At 44.3% G+C, this 19257-nt stretch overlaps 1 protein-coding gene and 1 long non-coding RNA gene across 3 annotated transcripts in view; one reads left to right on the top strand and one right to left on the bottom strand.

Annotated features, from left to right (window-relative positions):
- LOC123001858 (uncharacterized) overlaps window positions 1–13433 on the bottom strand; it is a 73095-nt gene extending 59662 nt beyond the window's left edge. Inside the window, exon 1 of the long non-coding RNA XR_006411153.3 lies at window positions 12728–13433. This is a non-coding gene — a long non-coding RNA (uncharacterized LOC123001858). The remainder of the gene's footprint in view (window positions 1–12727) is intronic.
- A 146-nt stretch (window positions 13434–13579) lies between these two features.
- WIPF3 (WAS/WASL interacting protein family member 3) overlaps window positions 13580–19257 on the top strand; it is an 82449-nt gene continuing 76771 nt past the window's right edge. Inside the window, exon 1 of one of the 2 annotated variants that reach the window (XM_057304292.1) lies at window positions 13580–13743. The gene's annotated coding sequence lies outside the window, so the exon portion shown is untranslated. The remainder of the gene's footprint in view (window positions 13744–19257) is intronic. The other variant, XM_057304293.1, reaches the window with a different exon arrangement.

A 19257-nucleotide genomic window follows, 5' to 3' on the forward strand; every position in this document is an offset into this window, starting at 1 on the left:
ACGATTTCTTTAAAAGCTCCCAGAAACCTGCGTGGTGGAAAATGGTGAATCCTGTCATTACTCAAACTGGAAATAAGCCATGATTCCATCTTCTGAGGGCAGCCAAGCAGTGATATTAGCAAAATAAAGATGGATGAGTGAGCGGGAGCCTCTGCCAAGGTCCTTAGAAGGAGGAGAATAAGACTCCCAGGAAGAAAGAGGAAGGTCAGACTCGGTCATCTCGTTTCTTCACACAAGATGGTGCTAACAGGTTCCTGTGACCTTGTAGGCCCATCAGAGGACACAGGGACACACTTTATACCCACACAGTATAGTAGATACTCCTGTCTGAGGGATGGAAGACAGCAAATTGGGCAGCATTTGAAGCTTAGTCTCAAGGAACATTTTCTTTTTCAAATCCAGGTGGGGACACAATCCAGATTTTCATCCTCTACCTCTGTCTTTCCCTATTTTTCTCCCGGATAATTTCCAAGAGGGAAAAATCTGGGTCCTCCAACAGAATGCAATAAATGAGTGTTCTGGGCTTGAACAGGGCTTTGTTTTGCATCCCCCCTCCCCCACCATCTTGCCTTTTGAGTTATATTAAACTTGACATTATCCAAGGGCTTTTGCATTCACTGATTTTTAAACCCGGTGCAGTTTGTAGACAATTTCAATAATGTGTCCAATTCAGTTGTGCTGGAATCATGAGCATCCAGCCCACTGGAGAGCCCTGAAGCCACGGCTCTGTCCATCTCTTCTCTTCTCTTCCCCCACCCTGTTTCCCTAAGAAAAGGGTTAAAGAGTAACCCTGACTATTTACTGGGTTACATGCCTTCTTCCCTTCCCCGCCCTAGCTCACCAGTGGCCAGGGAACTTCAAGCCCAGAAACAGTCAAGCAGCTTACAAAATCACTTGTCACTGTCAGCTCAACCAAGTAAACCTTCCTCCTGGAAGGGGAGTGAGCAAGGAGCAGACAAACCTCCTGGACTCATTGATTTCAACTTCCCAAAGCAGCTGAGCTCATACTGTGTGTGAATTATTATTTGCAAATCGACATCCCCTTAAACAACCATCAGTGTGCTATTAAGAAGTTTCAATCCTAAGTGAGCACTTGCACTTTAGAAAGAGCAAAGTGGGACCATTGGTTTGGTCAGCTAATTAGCTGTTGCCTCCTCACCCGCTTAGAATTTTCTCATGCCACTAATTCAATAACCCAATTAACACAAAGACCTCTTTTTCGTATTTCACATATAGTCTCTCATTCCTTTATCATAAATGTACATGAGCTAGCTTTATTATATTACCCTTATTGTCTGAATGGGAAAAACAAGGTTCATGGAGGTACTGCAAATTAAGGCAGAGACCAAATTTTAGGCTTTGACATTGAATTCTACATGTGCTGATCCATTTAAGGGATCAGCCAGATATGGTCTTAAACTTGTCTTAAGATTCTTTAGTGTTTCTAAGACTTTTTAAAAGCTCAAACCAATAGCATGATGGTTGGGTTTAGTCTTTAACAGGTGGAATCCTCTGACTGCACGTCTACAAACTATTAAACGCTTGAAGGTTAGGAGAGGAGGGGTCCTGGGAGGTTTATCCCACCTGGAGACAGCACACTTCCCTGCGCAGAGTTGGTGATCTATCAATATTTAATGAATGAATACATTTCTGGGTAGTCATTACAAACTACGGTACATTTATTTTAAAATAAAGTTGGGATAAAATTATCCCAATTTCAAAACATGTATTAGCAAATTGATAAGGAAAATAATTGAGAAAAATATATACCACATGTTAAATGTATGACACAACATGATTAAAAAGAAAAAATGAATGAAGAAGAAAACACATTATAGCATATTTGCGTTATAGTTAGGAGTGAAGCCAAACAGATCTATTTATAAATTCCAGATCCTCCACGGTCCACAGTATGGTTTGGGGCAGGTTACTTAACCCCATTATGCCTCCTTTTTCTCACTTGACAAATGAAGGTGATAATAATGTGTACTTCATAGTACTGCTATAATGATTAAAGAAGATAGTGCCTAGTACTCAATGAACTATTCTTGCTACTGTCATCATTCTTATTATCGTTTCACCCTCATTCACATTTCTGTGAGCTGAAAAATCACTGTATCATGACCCCCTTTATCAGCAGATACAATGCAGATCTGGCTGCAATTGTAAAAATCAATAGCGTTCATCACATGGAATGTGGAGCTAGAACTTTGTTTTTCCCATTCTTCTCTCTCAACCCACCAAAAAATATAAATATAAATATATAAAGCAAGCAAGCAGAGGAATTGCTGAGACAATAGTTCTATGGAAGAAGAAAAAAAGGCAACCTGCCTTCAACCCATCTGGCATAAACCAATGGCAGATGGAGGGATGGCAAAAGCACCTTTTTCTGTGAGTCTCCATCCCTGTCTTCTTATTTTCTGGCTTAGTATTGGGGGAGAAAAGCTGTCTGCATTTTACCTACTGGGTACACTCTGGGTATTTAACGGTAAATCATTGTTCACTAACTTCCAGAGGCAAATCAGGAGAGGGGGCAGTAACAAGATTCAATTTTTTTTTAACCAAGAAAGTCAACCAGAGACATTTCATCCCTGAGACAATAGACCCCGTGGAGAATAGGGAAGACGGTAAGGGGTTGAAAATTATAGGATCCTATGTAAATCCGCATACTGAATAGTTAGCATTCCCTTCCCCTACTCAGATCCCAGAATTTCGACAGCCGGGTTTATAATTCTCACACAGGAGGTTAGAAGATCCTACTTTGGAAGAATTCAATAAACACAGACCTATCTTCAAAGGCTGGAGATCATCCAGTGGATAGCCTGCCTCCTTCCTGACCTCCTGCAAGGGAAACCATGGGTCAGTAAGCCCCATCCATGAATATGGAGCTTCTAATCAGAGATGAACTTCTAAAACAGGATTTGACAACTAAAGGTCACCTGGTATTTGACGAAAGCTTCTAACATGAAAAGCAGCAAAAGGACTTGAAGACCACAGAAATAGTACCAAAATCAGAAGAAAACTTTCCCCCAAAATAGAGATAAGAGATGTTGCATCCATGAAATAAGATCACAGAAAAAGAAAGAAAATTAAAAATCAGAAATTGAAAAAAAAACGAAAACCAAAATTTAAAAAAAATTCAAGTAAGACTCCAAGAAAGTTTAACAAAAAAAAAAAGAGAGAGAGAGAAAGAGACAGAGAAAACAATATTAAAATTAGAATAGCAATCCAGAAGGTCTGTATCGGATTAAGATTAGGTTTGGCTACATTTAACATAAAATGCAAAATGCTAGTGGCGTATATGTTCAAGGATTCATTCTCTCTTAAATGGAGGTAAGCATACTAAAAGTGGTATGGCAGCTCCAGAGAGACTGCCATCTTTTTACTCTGCCTCTTTCAGCATGTGGCTTCTATCCTCAAATTCACATCATGATCCAAGACAGCTGCTGGAGCTCTGGCCGTAATGTCTGCATTCCAGCATCAGGAAAGAGGAAGCCAGGAGGGACAAAGGGTGCTCTTCTCAGCTAAGTCAGCTCCAAAAGCAGTGTTCCAATAAATCTTACCAACACTTTTCAATTATATCTCATTGACCAGAATTTATTAAGTTGGTCTCATCCAGCTACAAAGGAATCTGGGAAATGTGTTCTTTTATCTTAGGTGCTTTACCACAGCCAACCACTAAGTGTTTTCCTACTAAGGAAGGAGAGGAAGCAAATATTTAGGTAGGCAAATAGCCGTCCTTATTACAAGGTCCAACTTCTGATTAATAGGAAGTCTATGAGGGGTAAACAGAGAAAATGGATAGGAGGAAATTATTCAGGGGCGCCTGGGTGGCTCAGTCGGTTAAGTGTCTGACTCTTGGTTTCAGCTCAGGTCATGATCTCAGGGTCCTGGGACTGAGCCACACATCAGGCTCACACCCAGCGGGGAGTCTACTTGAGGGTTCTCTCTCTCCCTCCGCTCCTCTCTCTTCCTCTGTTTCTCTCTCAAATAAATAAATAAATAAATACATAAATACATCTTTTTTTTTTAAAGGAGGAATTACTCAGGATTAGTACAAAGAAATCACGTCTCCACATTGATGAATTACCAATTACCAAGCGTAATGAGTGAGAAAGGACCCCACCAACGCCGATCATAAGATTTCAGATCACTGGACATAAAGAGAAGATCTAAAGTAAGTTCACAAACAAAGGATTGGGGCTAAGAACAGCAATGGACTTGTCAACCACACCACTGGGAGCTGGAAGACAGTGGAGAAATGCCATCAACATTTTCAAGAACATGACGTTCATCCTAGAGTTCCATACCTGCCACAACTAACAATCAAGTGTGTAAAGTCTTAACCACTAAGGCATGGGCCAGGCAAGAACCTGAGAGAGAAAAAATGTGGATTCCAAGCACCAGGAGATCCAGCATGGGATGAAGGGTGGGAGAATTCCCAGCAGGGCAGCTGGTTAGCAGGCCTGAGGAGCCACCAGCCCAGTTTGGAGGAGGAGAATGGAATGGGTAGATTATCTGAAATTTGTACTGAGAACCTATGGGAGGTATAAGAAAACTTAGCAATAAATTCGAAGACAACAAAACAAAACAAAAAAAAATGAAGCAATTACAAAAGCTAAATCCTGGTATGCCTGGGTGGCTCAGTGGGTTAAGTGTCTGTCTTCGTCTCAGGTCATGATCCCAGGGTCCTGGGATCCAGCCCCACATCGGGCTCCCTGCTCAGCAGGAGCCTTGCTTCTCCCTCTGCCTGCTGCTTGTGTTCCCTCTCTCACTGTCTCTCTTTCTGTCAAATAAATAAATAAAATCTTAAAAAAAAAAAGCAAAATCCTTATCCACCATGATAGAAGTTACATGATCATGTCTAAAACAGATTAACTGAGCAATAGCACGTAATGTATATTACTAAAATATGGACAGAGATAAAAGAGAAAAATCTAAAGGAGTTGGGAGTGGTTGCTCCTGCAGAAGAGGGAAATTGGAGTAAGTCAATTATTTTCCATAAGCTTTCAGCACTATTTTTAAACTTACCTGCATTATCACTTTGATTTAAAAAAATCAGTTCTTAAAATATGAAAACAACTAACCAAGTCATTGTTCTCTAACTAAGTTATCCAAACTACTTCAATGGTGTCCTTCATTGGAATTATTGAGAAATAAAATATTAAATGAAATAACCAATTGATTAATCTGAATTAATTTATCTTTACTAGAAATTCAATACCCTATCAACTGATCTTATGGATTCTAAAAATCAAAGTTTCTATGTTCAAAGTCTATCTCAATCTCAGCACCTACAAAAAATGCCATTTTATTCAGGAAGGTCAACACCAGACACACACACACACACACACACACACACACACACACACACACGGCATTTCTGTCCATGTTTCATTGATTCAATTTGAAGGCTTTAGAACAAAAGATCCACAGGAATGGTTTATCAAGTACCAAGCTGCTAAATTCCTGGGTCCTTAGTTTAACTGTTTAACTATTGATTAAAAAAAAAAGCCAAAAAGCATTAATGAGATAAATTGTGGAGGGAAAGACTCTGCAAAACTGAATCAGGAAAGGAGACAGTTAACATAATGTCTCTGCAAAGATGAGTATTATTTGAAAACTCACTGTGCAAATTTTAAGCATTTTCCTGGGCTGATCAAGACAAGAGAACGTGCATGTGCTGTGTTTACACGGGCACAAATACCCGCATGTTCCCTTCCGTTCTCTTGGAAAGAGGAGTCGGTTAAAGGGTCCCGGGAAGCTTTTCTCTCCTTGGAAATAAAAAATTGGAAGACTCTTAAGGAGCCTTTAAAGTGTGTGTGACAAGGTAAGCAAAATGAAAGCCATGTCAAGCCTCTCTCCTTGATTCTGTGCTGCCCCCAAGCAGGAGAAAGGAGGGCTTGATTCTGCCATACCTCAGTTCTGTGCATTTCCTCTCTTGGCTCACTTGTGATTTCACCCCTAGGGACGTGTCTTTTTATTTTACAGATGCAGACTTTCATACATTAATGGCTGCTAGCCCTCAATCTCACTCCAAATAAACACTGGATTTTGAAACCCAGCTGCCCACAAGAGTCATGTCACTTCTGGGTTGACCCATCAAATGAGGACTAAACCACAACCAAGCTTCAAATGCCTGGGTCCCTGCACTCTTACCACTGCGCTATGCATGTAATGACAAGGAAATTCATGCTAAGTGAAAAAAGCAGAACATTTGTGTGTATATATGTTATATTATATGGATGGGTTTGTGTGTTTCAGAGAAATACATTAAAATATTACCTCTCCTTATCTGTGTTGTAGAATACTTATGGGTTATTTGCAAATTTTCTTCTTTGTGATTTTCTGTGTTTTCTAAATTTTCTCTATATGGAGCCAAGAGCCAATTTTCTCTATATGGAACCAAGAGCCAATATACATTACTTTATTATTAAAAATAAAAGAAAAGAAACCTTGACTAGAACTCATTTTTTTTCTATTTAAAGCAAAAGGAACTTCTAGCATATATTCCACCTGTTTGTATCTTCTGTGTTATAATGTCATTTGGTTGGATGTGTGGGGATATACTAGGAGTTACACCCTGAAATTCCTATGCATTTTTTTTTCTGGGCTGGACCACACGGCCTTTAATATCATAATCTGGTTTCCCTGCTGGGTTTCTGTGCTTCAGCGGACTTTTCCAGCAAAGTGCCTTCCTCCATCTTCACCAAGTGCTTCATGACTATTTGCTTGAATAGCCAAGAAGGATAAAGGATTCCAAGGAATAGCCAAGAAGGATAAAGGTTTCCAAGGAACAGTCAAGAAGGATAAAGGAATCCAAGAAGGATTTCAGGCTGATTAAGATGAACTTTGATTTAGAAGAATCTCTCTTCAAATGTTTTCAGGATTCAGTTTTTTATTCTTACTAAGCAGTAGAGAACTGGTAGGCAAGGCCCTTAGGTAAGTGTGCTATTCTTTCTTACTGCATGACATAATATCTTCCTTCAACCTTATGTTATCTCAGATCGAAATTTACCAGCACTGGAAAAAAAATAGGAATATCAGTCTTTTTAATGACAGGGAAACACAGCTAATCTGGTATCTGAACTTGTTGCCTTATAGATGTAGAAAGAGGAAGACTAAGGTTTCTTTTTTTGAGGACTGACCGACTAAGGCCTGGCTGTGTTACCTGGGTGACTGACCTTTCAGTCACAGAAGTTATCCCTCTCCTTTGTTGCCATTAAGTGACAGTTTAACACCATGTCACAAAGCCACTCTCTTGTTACCATTTTAATATGCAGAATTCTAGGACTTTCAAGAACAGTTGATTCTTAATCATCCTTGAAAACAGGGTGTCTCTGTTTGGGCAATACGAATGCAACCAGCCCAAAATGGCAGGAAAATTTACAGCATGTCTATTTAATCTTGGGCTACGTTTTTATTTGAACATTTGAAATGTGTGGCTGTTGTTCAGCAGTGTGCACCATTTTAAGCAAAATAACAAAGCTACAGAGTTGAGCTCTGACTCAGGCATTGCTCTGAAACTATCTTTCTTATTCTATCATTCTGTTCCAACCTGCTCCATGATTTCACACAATGAGGGTTAGCCAGAGTCCTTTCTCACCAAGACAGAAATAAAGCATCCACTTCAGCTGACTTACCACTCTAAGCTGTTATCTTTCTGGTGCAGAATATTCCCTGGACAGATGAGAAACGGAGGGCTAGGTATTTTTTGATAACTAATTAATCAAGTTATTGAGTACTGACTTATATGACACCTCATGTGTTAGGTGGGTGCTGGTGATACTGAGGCAATGAGACCATTTCTGCCCTTAAAGATGTAACTAAGAGCTATGTCAGCATGATCTAAGTGCTACAGTACAGATGGAGAAAGAAGGTGCTAGATATTCAGAGGAGGGGCTCCTGGTCTACACTGAGGGTTCAGAAAGCTTTTCTAAAGTAAGTGGGCATTGATATTGAAAAATGAAGAAAAGTTCTCCAGGTAGCAAAGAGAGAAAAGTTGTTCCAAGACCAAAAAAAAAAAAAAAAAAAAAAAAAGGCTTGCGTGAAGGCAGTCAGGAGTACATATGGTGAATCCAAGGGGGACTTGGGAGTCCTTTGGGATAGCCAGAGCAGGGCGTAATATGGAAGGGAAGCTGAGGAGTGGAAGATGATGTGGGAGGGACAAATCTTGGAGGCTGTATAGGCAATACTAAGTTACCTAGGCCTTATCTTGAGATCAAACAAGAGCAATTGAAGGATTTTGAGCAGGCGAATTAGATGATTAAATTTTCCCTTTAGAAAAATCACTATGGATACAGAATAGAGAACAGTTGGGAGGAACGGGAAGAACAGTGGAGCCAGAGACACCAGTTTGGAGATGATGGCAGTAGACCAGACCTGCACTAAAGAAGGTGTCTGGGAGGCAGAATGGACAGGGTTTTGTGATGGATCAGAGGGTGGTGGTAGAAGTCAGGGAGAAGGTTAGGATGAACCAGGATTTTGTCTTGAGAGAATCGGTGAGTGATAGTACCATTAACAGAAACCAGTGATCCAGAAGGAGGATAAATTCTACTTTACAGGGCTTCCAGTATGACATGATAGCTCTTATCAGGATGGAGGTTGGATGGAGGTTGGATCGGCACAGCCACGCAGAGATGGTGATGAGTCATTCCTATAGTCATGCGTTCACTGAATCTGCTCCGTGCCAGGCACTGTGCTGGGCAGTGAGACAAGAGTCCTGTGACACAGGATTCATTTCCTTTCACAGTTCTACTCCTTACCAGCCTGGAGACTCTCACAAGCCCATTACCTTCTGCGTTTCTATGTCAACATCTCAAATGTGGTGACCACACTCTCAGCTTGTTTGGATGAGCACTGTGATAACACTGGGGAAAGCCCTTGGTAAGTTGTACTCACTAGACCCTGAATGACAATTTCAACAAAGAAGATGAGTGCGGAGTTTGCCTTGTAGATAACGGACCATGTTGGCTACAGTACAGCCAAGAAACAAGAGGTGAAGAAAACGAATCTCCTTAGCAGTGTGACAGACCCGGATAGAAGTGAGGAGGGGACTCAGAGGGTCCATCACACCCTTCCTACACCACATTGACTGCCCCTTCACCCACAGTGTATAGGAACATAACTTTGGAAATACTCTGAAATAGCATGAGGGAGTTTGTAAAAGTGAGAACAGTTATCAGTAACATCGTTCATTTTAAATAATAATTTGTTTTTGTTGGTGTTTCCAATAAGTACAGATTAATTTAAGATATGCTACAGGAAAACAGGTAAAGTTTTTTCCATTCCTGTGCCCTTAGTAGTGAAACAAAGTGCTTTCAATTTTATGAATTTCATAGAATTCACCTCTTGGTATTCTGATAATGACTCTGAGGCATGGCAGAAACCATTACACTCATTTTGTAGATGAAAGAATTAATATTTTGGGGCGCCTGGGTGGCTCAGTCGTTAAGTGTCTGCCTTTGGCTCACGGCGTGATCCCGGTGTTGTGAGATCGAGACCCACATCAGGCTCCTCCGCTATGAGCCTGCTTCTTCCTCTCCCACTCCCCCTGCTTGTGTTCCCTCTCTCGCTGGCTGTCTCTCTCTCAGTCAAATAAATAAATAAAATCTTTAAAAATAAATAAATAAATAAATAAATAAATAAAAAGAAAGAAAGAATTAATATTTTGGGGAGCTGACAAGCTAATGAACATCACACAACCAGTTGATGCTACCTTGAACACACATCTTTGGTCTCTGAGATGAAGGCTTTTTATATTATTTTATGTGTTTACTTAGCAGGATCGATGGTTTTGAAAACTTTGTGAAATATGGTTCAGTAAATCCCTTCTCAGTTTCTCAAAGAACAGGTCTAAGAAGATATTTTGGAGAATTCCTGGATCCATTTCCAGCTCCCTCTCTTTCCTAAATCTTGAGACCCTTTTCTCCACTGGTTCTTTTAACCTGCAACATGGTAGGGTCTCTACCCTCCCTGATGCTTTCTCCTCTTCTAGGTGTGATCCCATATCTCTCCTCCTCTTCTTGGTCAAGATTTCTGAAAAAGCTGGAAGTGTGGTCTATACTCCCCAGCTTTTCTGTATTTCAGCCCATGAAATCAGGCTTCCCCTTGGCCTAGTGCATTGAACTTGTAGTTACTAGGGTAACTCACGACCTCCCATTGTACATGTTTTGGCTCTTGAATGTGACGTCCATGCAGTATGACACTCTTGACCATGTCTTCTCTCTGCCTGGTTTCTGTGCCCCCTTGCTCTGAGCTCTTTCCCTGCCCTCTCCCTTCTTCCCCCATCTCCTTTGTGGGCTGGCTCCTCTTTCTCTGCCTGTTCAGTAAACTCTTATGTTCTCCATACACCTTGACCTTCCTCTCTTCTCACCCCACAAATGAGGATGCTAGATCTCAACCTTTTTGTGTCTGCACCACCTTCTGGAACAGCAGAACTTGTGGAGGCAGTGTGATGGAATTTAACTGTACCGAAGATAGTGAACTATCCCCTTGTCACCCTTTGGGACAGTGTGGCTGTTTAATGGTGATGTTAAAACTGTAATAAATGCTGTAACAGAAAGTTACACAGGATTATGAGAGCTTATAATAGGAGAAGTTGACCTAGTCAAGATCCAGGTGAAGTTTAGTTGAGATCTGAAAAATGAAGAGGAGTTCATTTGGGTGATGTTCCCTACAAAGAAGGAATAACAGGTGCATAGGGCCTGTGACAAGAAAGAATGTTCCCTGCTCAAGGATCTGAAAGCAGGCCCACATAGCTGGAGAAAAGAGATGGGGCGAGAGGCCTGAGCAAGTAGTGCTGGAGACGGTGAGGGCCTTCAGAACAAGCTCAGGATCTTTGTTGTTATCATCAGAGCAAAGGGAAGTCACTAAACTACAGATAATGGGGGTTAATAAGATCAGCTTTGGGTTTCAATATGACCTCTCCAGCCACACTGTGGAGAAAGGTCTGCAAGAGAGAAGCAGCATGTTGCAGAGCGACAGCTGGGAGGCTGCTGTGGAAGCACTGAGGAGAGAGGGCACTGGTGTCCATGGGTAAGACCAGACAGACCCAAGAGACGAAATCCACCTTAGGGAGGAGTGATGAGGGAAAGGCCGCTGAGGAGGTTGCTGGGTGGGCCAGGCAGACGGGCAACACCGAGAATGGGGTAGGTTTGGGAGGAAGACCACAAGTGTCTTTCAGACATTTGGGGTTTGAGGCTCCTGGACAGCCAAGCTCTATCAGACATTCTCTTTTCTGAAATGGCCTCCCTTCCCCAATTTCTGACAGGGAAAACTTTAGTTCCTCCATGGAAGCCCAGCCCAGGTGTTACTGTCTCCCTCCTTCCTCACACCAGACAGAGCTCATCATTTCTTCCTCTGTATCACCTCTCTGTCCAAGGCAAACTCCTTCTTGCACAGAACAGTGAAACTCTATTTGCAAGCTCATGTCCTCCTCTAAGCTGTTTGCTCCCTGGAGGCAAGGCTGTGAATTCATCTTTGCACCCCCAGAACCAGTACATTATCACCGTCTAATAGCTGCTCATAAACACTTGAAGAATTGATGTGGATACATGTATAAAACATTTACGATGTCTCTAGCACCTTTCTCCTGACAAGTTCAGGAATTCACAGTAGATGGAAATACATGTTTACAAGTAGAAGGTATGAAAGGTGAGCTATTTCAGGCATTTGTGAGCAGTGGGAGGAGAAGAGATGTTTGCCCTTCACCAGGTCACTGGATCAGTTGAGGGTATGTTCGGCTGCAAGGAACAGAAAACCCAGTCTAGTGGCTTAAACAAACAGGGACTATTTTTCTCACATGGCAAGAAGTTCAGAGGTAGGCTGTTGCTGGCATTGTTTCGAATGCCCAGCAGTGCTATGCTAGTTTTCACTCAGTCATCCTAGTCATATCGGCCTTGTGGCTTCATTTTCATTGTCTGTCGGTTGTCATCTGGTTGCAGCATCCCTAGGCATCCCGTTTGTGTTCAGGCATAAAGAATATGGGAAATGGAACGACAGAGCCAGCAGCCTATCTGTTCAACTAGCTCCTGCTTGGGCCACTCCGCCGAAGCCCTTATGGGAACTCTCTGGACTTATGGAAATGTTTTCTCTGCTAATTTATCTTTTCTTCCTTTTTGAGAGATTAGAATTCTAGTCGTTATGTGTTTAATGAGAACAAGCACTAGGGATTCGGAGGAGGGTGTCTTGTCTGGTTATGTTTCAGGGTTTTTTAAAGTAGTGTTCACCTGTGCAAAATTGTTTCTGAATTTTAGGTTGAGCACAGTTTTTCAATTTCATACCCATGATCATTTTATTGGTTCTAAAGGAAGAAAGGCAGGAGGAACCCAGGACAAAGAGGCAGGAAGCAAGTACCTCATTGGCTTCCACTGACTACACGTGTGCCCTTATTCACCTCAACCCAACGGAAACCCATGTTCTTGACAACCCAGGAGTGAAAGACATCCGGAGTGAATTATTTATCCTTGCTATGAACATGAGTAATTAAGAAACCAGCTAAGGGCTGCGTGGGAACATACTTTGACAGCAGCTCCTACAGGATCTGAACTTGAAGGGGGGTTGCAACCCATGTGTGAGATCCTTCCTGCTGGCATTAACTGCTTCTTTCCCTGCGTTCCCATGCCCTTCATACAAGCCTTGGCACAACGCTGAGCGCAGGTCTCTCCTCTGCTCCAGCCCAGGAGTTCCCTTAGTGTTAGAGACCCTGCGCCCCTCGCCAGCATACCTTAAGGCCCCTGCAGAGGGCCTGGCTCCTAGTAGATGTTCAAAACTGCAGGGCTGAGGGAACCGTCGGTGAGTATCCTCTTAGCACCTCCAGCAGTAGGCAGGTCCAGGACATGGGAGGTAGGAAAGCCTCACCAGAGAAGCACTGCACCTAGAGGAACACATCCGGCCGTACCCACAAACTTTCTGCATGTTCCCGGGGGCCTGGACATGGAGTGTGAAGGGGATGTGCTGCCCACTGCAAGTTCTTCCGGCTCCAACATTTCAGGCTGCAAACACAGTCCGCGGCCTCTCCCCTGGGGCTCCACCTGGCACAGTCTACCTCCTCAGGCCCTCTCCGTCACCCGGCTAGTAGCTCATGTCTCTCAGACGTCGCCTGCTGAAGAAGCTTTCCCTGACCTCCCCAGGTCTGGACCGGGTGCCACCTCTACTACCACACCTTCTTGGTCTGGACTGTAGTTGCCCCCGTTCGTTTCCCTTTCTAGAGCGTGAACTCTGAGAGGGCGAAAGGTGATTTTGTTCTCTCTTTTGTCACCACAGCTTACGACGCCTCCTGGAGCCTAAGAAGCGTTCCTGAGGTCTTGGAGTAAACTGGTGAAGCAGTGGCGTGTCCCCAGCGTGGCGGTGCCCTAGGCCCCCTCTCTCGGCGCCTCAGACTCAGGACGCGCACCGGGAGAGGCGCGCCCCTGCCGCTGGGACCCGCCCCCGGGCTCCAGAGCCGCCCCGCCGGGCCGCGTCCCTGCGCGCTGGGCGGCGGCGGCAGGGGCAGGAGCCCTCGGAGCAGGTGGGGCGACGGCCCCGCCTCCGCGTCCCGGCAGCCCCAGAGCCGGCGGCGGCAAGGGAGCGGGGCGCACCGAGTGCAGCAGCGCCGAGCGCAGCGTGGCCGCGGCAGCGGCGGCGCCTGGAGCAGCCGGGCTGCGACACGGAGCCCGGAGCCTGGAGACAGCAGCGGCGGCGGCGGCGGGGACGTCGGCCGGAGCTCGAGTCCAGTCCGGCCCGCGGCGCGGCTAGCTGCAGGTAGCGGTGCGCGCGCGTGTCCGGGTCCGTGCCGGGCTGGGGGCGGGGGGTGTGGTGACGCGCTGGGGCAACGGCCGCTCGGGCCCGTCCCGGGGCGGAGTGGCCCGAGGCGAGGACAGGGGTGCGGCGAGGACAGGGGTGCAGCGCGCGCGCCGGTATCCGGGGATCCCCGCCCCCCGCCGCCCGCCGCGGGGCGCCTTCCGAGCGGGGCCCTAACGGGACCGCGGAGGGAACCAGGTCACCGTGGGGATGCCTGGTGACTTCCCGGACCCGACTCTCCAGTGAGCCGCCCCTGGCGCCCAGGCTGCGTGGCCTGGGCTGCACCGAGCTCTCCCTTCCTCTCTTCCCCGCTTCCCCCCCAGAACAAAAGGCTGGGGTCTCGCTGAGGAGGGGGCAGTCGCAGGAAGAACTGGGGCGGAGTAAAGACGAGCCAGCACATTGCTGGACTGGAGATGGCTTTGGGGATACAGAAGCCAGTCCCCCCAACGAGGAAGTCAGTCCCGGAGGTGTGAAGTGACTTGCCCAAGGTCACACAGCTCGTTCGTGATGACCTAGCTGGGACCCGACAGAAGGTCTCAGGACTCCCCTCTCAGTGCTCATCTCCAGGCCCCTGAGGTCAGTAGGCTGGCTGTGCTCCAGAGATTTAGATCTGGCCACACATGGGCTTTAAAGTCCCTTGAAGGAGTCAGAGAAGGTGGCAGAGACTGCCCCTCCCCCCAGAGACACCGGAGGCGGAGGGGAGCAGGAGCGGGGCCCTTGGGAAGGGGGTCTGAGGAACGAGCGCTGCCCCTGTGGGCAGGCAGGCACAGGCTCGCAGGAACAGTGCCTTCTGAGCGTGGCGTGCCAGCCGCGTGGGTGTGCCTGCAGCGGGAGCTGGAGCCGCGTGGGGACCTAGTGTACGCTGCTCCCTGGAAAGTTCTACTGGGAGAGGCCCGGAGAGCTGTTCCCAGCTGGCTCGCTGGGATGCCCCGGCGGCATCCCTCACATTCGGGATGTTTTTATGTTTTATGACAGCAACGTTTGGAAGCAGAGTTACTCTGTAGCAGGAAGTTGGGCTGTCACTTCGCCTCCCCGAGAGTCATTAAGCTACAAAATGAGGGCCTTGTTCTGCATGACCTGTGTGACTTAGAAAGTTCAAACCCCTCTCCTTATTTCCAGAATCTTTTCTCTCTTCAGAAGGAGGGTTGGAAGTACATTTCTTATGGTCAGCCATAGTAGTTATCCCTGGGACCCCAACCTTCCCTGAGTTGGTTTTTTGTTTGTTCATTTGTGTAACTTTAGGCAAAGCTAGTCATGGCAATACAGGTTAGAAATGGGGTGGCCTTTGGGCCTTGTAAGGACGTGGACAGGGCATGAGGGGGTTTCTGGGGTGCTGGAAATGCTCCCTCCCTTGCCTTACTAGTGATTCCACAGGTGTACACATAGAGATATCGATAAGTTATTCCCTTGAGATTTGTGCACTTGACTTATGTCTTACCTCGATAAAAATGTAAATGAAAATTTAAGGCTAAAAATGCACTCACTGTGGTAGCACACAGATTAGTGCAGTCTTCCAGGCAGTGCATTTTAGAGATACATTTAAAAACCACAAAAACCGAATCAGAAAAGGAAAAAAGGACAAGGGAACAAAAAGAAAGTTGAGAAATAATGGGAAATGAAACACACTGCAGAGGACTTTACCAAAATGCCTGTATGAACATCACCTCATGGGATCACAGTTCTTTAAGGGAGACATTGTTATTCTGCCAGTTTACACATGAGCAAATAAAAAGTCACACGCTTTTAAAATGCCTTACATGCCTTGCTCCGGGGAACCAGGGTTAAGAACCGGGGTACACAGACTTCAAATTCTGTACATACCACCCTAAACAGACAGTTTTCGGCCACCTGAAGCAGGGACAGAGACTTGAAGGTTGGCTTTCTGCCCTGCCCCTTTTTTGTTCCTTTCCAGGAGTCCCTGTTGTTTTCATATAATTGTGCGTGTGAGATTGTGTCACAGACTGAAGTTAGCCAGCAGCAGAAGGGATGGAGGAAGCGCGTGTGTCTAAGAACATACAGTTTTAGAAACAGGAGAAAGCCAGCTGGCCTAGCCTGCCAACGCTCTTTTTAGGAGATTTATTGTTCAGAAACCATATAGAACAGGTTGTGATTTTGCGGTTATTCAAACACACACACACACACACACACACACACACACACTGAATAATATAACCTAGCAAAGGTATGAGAAACCAAAATATAATTAACTCTAGAGGAGAACACATAGTAGAATTTTCACCAGGGAGGAACAGTCAACTTTCCTACATCGTACAATTTATAAAGATACTTTTCTTAACACTCAAGTAAAAACGAAAACAACAAAAAGCCACACACTCTACAGAAATAACTCGGCAGCGGAAGAAAAGTCGTTTTCTAGCCAACATGTTGTAAATATACATTAAATTTGGTGCAGAAGCATTTGAAACTTTAACGTACGGTAACCTATCTAGAGAGAAATCTTATGCTGATGTGTGTGGTCTTCTAGTGATTTTGTATTTCTGCCTAAAATTCAGACCTTAGTAAGAAGTAGAAACGGTGTTTGTTTTACCAGCCAGTATCATATTGCAGGGTTGAATGTTTGCCTTATTCTTGGAATTATCAAGTTTTGGTGTAAAGAACGTGGGTTAAGTGGGGCAAGTGAAGAGGTTTCTCTGGGTGAATCTGCTTAGCCGAGTGCCATCAAGCATGATTATGCATCACGAAGTTATCTTTAGGCGAGTTTTGCCTTGTCACAGTAGTGTTCCTGCCATCTGGCTGCTGGAATATTTAGAAAGGAATCGTAATGTTTGACTGACTTTGCTGATAGCTTGACAAAACAAACTTCGAGAGGGAACTATTAAATAGGAGTTAGGATTGGTGAGAAAATGATTAGTTATTTCTTATTTAGCCACTGCACAAAACTGAAGAGACGTACTGTTCCCAGCTGATGCCGAGCAGGTGCGGCACATATGTTTTCCTACCGGCGTCAGCCAGTAATGCACTTGAGGCTCCCCTTTTGCAATTCTAGTTGGGTCTTTCCTTAGACCTGTTCAAGTGGGAACCTGACCCGTTATGCAGCCGGGGAATCGTGTGGTTACCTGCCAGGTTGAAGTGCCTACGAGATAGAGTGGAGCAGAGCAAATGTGAGGGGAAATGCCAGGCGGGCATTATATGGACCGGGTACCATGGAAGATTGTCCAGTGCAACTTGAAGGAGTATTCAGCATGTGTGCATGATATAGTCCAGCAAGACGCTGAATCTGAGATGGTGACATCCAGAAAAGAGTGCTTATGGACTATAAGTTAGTCAGTTCCTAGGGAGGAGCTCAGAGGAAGCAGTAGCCAGCCTCAGTTCTTGAGCTTCCAGAACATGTGTCCATACGAGTATGTTTGTGTGACAAAGCAGGATCCCGGGCTGCTGTCCACTGTGCCTTAAGAGCTAAAGGCTAACACGTACTGAACACATAGTTCATGCCAGCCTAGGCTAAGCACTTTCTTTGTATGAAATCATCACAATAGCCCTACAAAGAAACTGATTCTTCTTACTCCCATTATCAATGGTGACATAGAGACCAAGGGCTAATCTGGTCATAGAGTGATCATGTCACACCCTGCTCTGGTCTGCTATCAGCCCATTTATAACCCCGAGGTACCCTTTGCCTCCCTGACTCTCGCTCATTGCAGTTGAGCTCCTGAAGGGCAGGTGCTTGTCTGCTTCATCTGTGTTCCCAGAGCCTGACCATGCATGGCACATGATGAGTACTGCATGAACAGTGAGCGAATGAATGAAAGCCTCTATGTTCTAAAATCAAAAGTCAATTATTTTTGGATGATCTGCCCTTCTGACTTTTACTTTCTCATTCCTCTCTGTTGATATGGATCATCAGGCATGACTTTATAGACAAGATGTATAATAGGTATCGCCTTTAAAGCTGAAGGATGCTAAGCTCAGCCTATAAAATCAGAAGGCCTCTGCTTCTTTTAGAAATTCAGTATTATTATTTCTTTTTTGTAGAAATTTTGTAATTCGGAATACACGGGTTTGAATCACCATTTATTTGTTGTATGATCCTGGACAAATAACTTCTCTGTGCCTCGGTTTCCTCATCTGTAAAATGGGCATAATAATAGTAATTATCTCATATTAAGGGTAAATAAGATAGGTTCCATGCTGAGAACAACACCTCCTTCATAGCAATGGTCAATAAAGTAGCTGCTATTATCTGATGCTTTTAAAAGTTGTTTGCCTTAAATAATTTCCTATTCCATAAAGCATTTGAGGAGTTCACAAGAACAGATGGTAAACATAAAATTAATAGAGAGTGAAACCAGGCTAAAGAGAACATACATGCCGGAAAGCAAGATAAAATCAGAGGTAATTTCGAGAATAAGAGTGTATCATAAGGTGCAGGTAGTTTCTAGAGATGAGTTTACTATAAAGTCCAGTATAGTTTCTGGAGAGAGGATTAAAAATTTGTCAGAGCTTCCCAGTAGCCAAAACAAAGAGGAAAACACAAATAGTTATTTGATCCACAGTAACCATGAGATAAAAACAGATCAGTTGCACAGCTTTTCCGGGTCCTAAAACCTGGGATAACTTTCTCCTGGCAGGTCTTCAAAGCAATCACTGTTGCCATAGAGATCTAAGTGTTCCACGTGGTCCCAGCCGTGAAGACAATGGAAGTTTTGTGGTAGAAGGCAATAATAAATGTTTCCTAGAACATTATGGACTGCAGTTCCGGAGACATAATCCCAGAGCACAGTCCAGCCAAAGCTCTTCTGTGAAGGGCCAGAAAGCTGTGGTTTGAGGACATGCTACGTTCTTAGCTATGTTTACTGAGGGCCTGGGGGAGTAGAAAGATTCTTTCTTCCACAGATTATAATTCTTGTGAGAATCATGTGAACAATCCATCTTTAAGAACATGCATTTTGGCTAAAGCCATTTAAATATGCCAGCTCAGTTTACCTCATCCAGAATGGTGTTTCCTGCACATATGCTCATTAATAGAGTATGTATTCATGAATTTTCTTAGTATGGTAGTCTCATATTAGTTGCAAATTTTATCACACTGTTTGGAAAAAGAAAGATCCAGTGCTCTATACTACCTCTTAAGCCCCTTAATGCTTTCAGTACTTCCTGGTGGTAAGAATAAATATTTTGGGGGCACTGGGTGGCTTAGTCAGTTGAGCATCTGCCTTCGGCTCAGGTCATGATCCTGGAATCCTGGGATCAAGCCCCATGTCAGCTCCCTGCTCAGGAGGGAGTATGTTTCTCCCTCTCCCTCTCCCCCCAACCCCCTGCTCTCTTTCTCTCACTCACTCTCTCTCAAATAAATAAAATATTTTTAAAAAATAATATTTTGTTTTTAAACTTTATTTTTAGTAATGAGATGGTCATGTCTTTGTAGTCTCACTATATGTATGTTATGTACTAATACAATACTAATGTATACAATAACACTAATATATGTAGTAGTTCAAATGTGACTCGTATCAG

This window comes from Ursus arctos, unplaced genomic scaffold (genome assembly GCF_023065955.2).
Source record: "Ursus arctos isolate Adak ecotype North America unplaced genomic scaffold, UrsArc2.0 scaffold_3, whole genome shotgun sequence".
NCBI lineage: Eukaryota > Metazoa > Chordata > Mammalia > Carnivora > Ursidae > Ursus > Ursus arctos.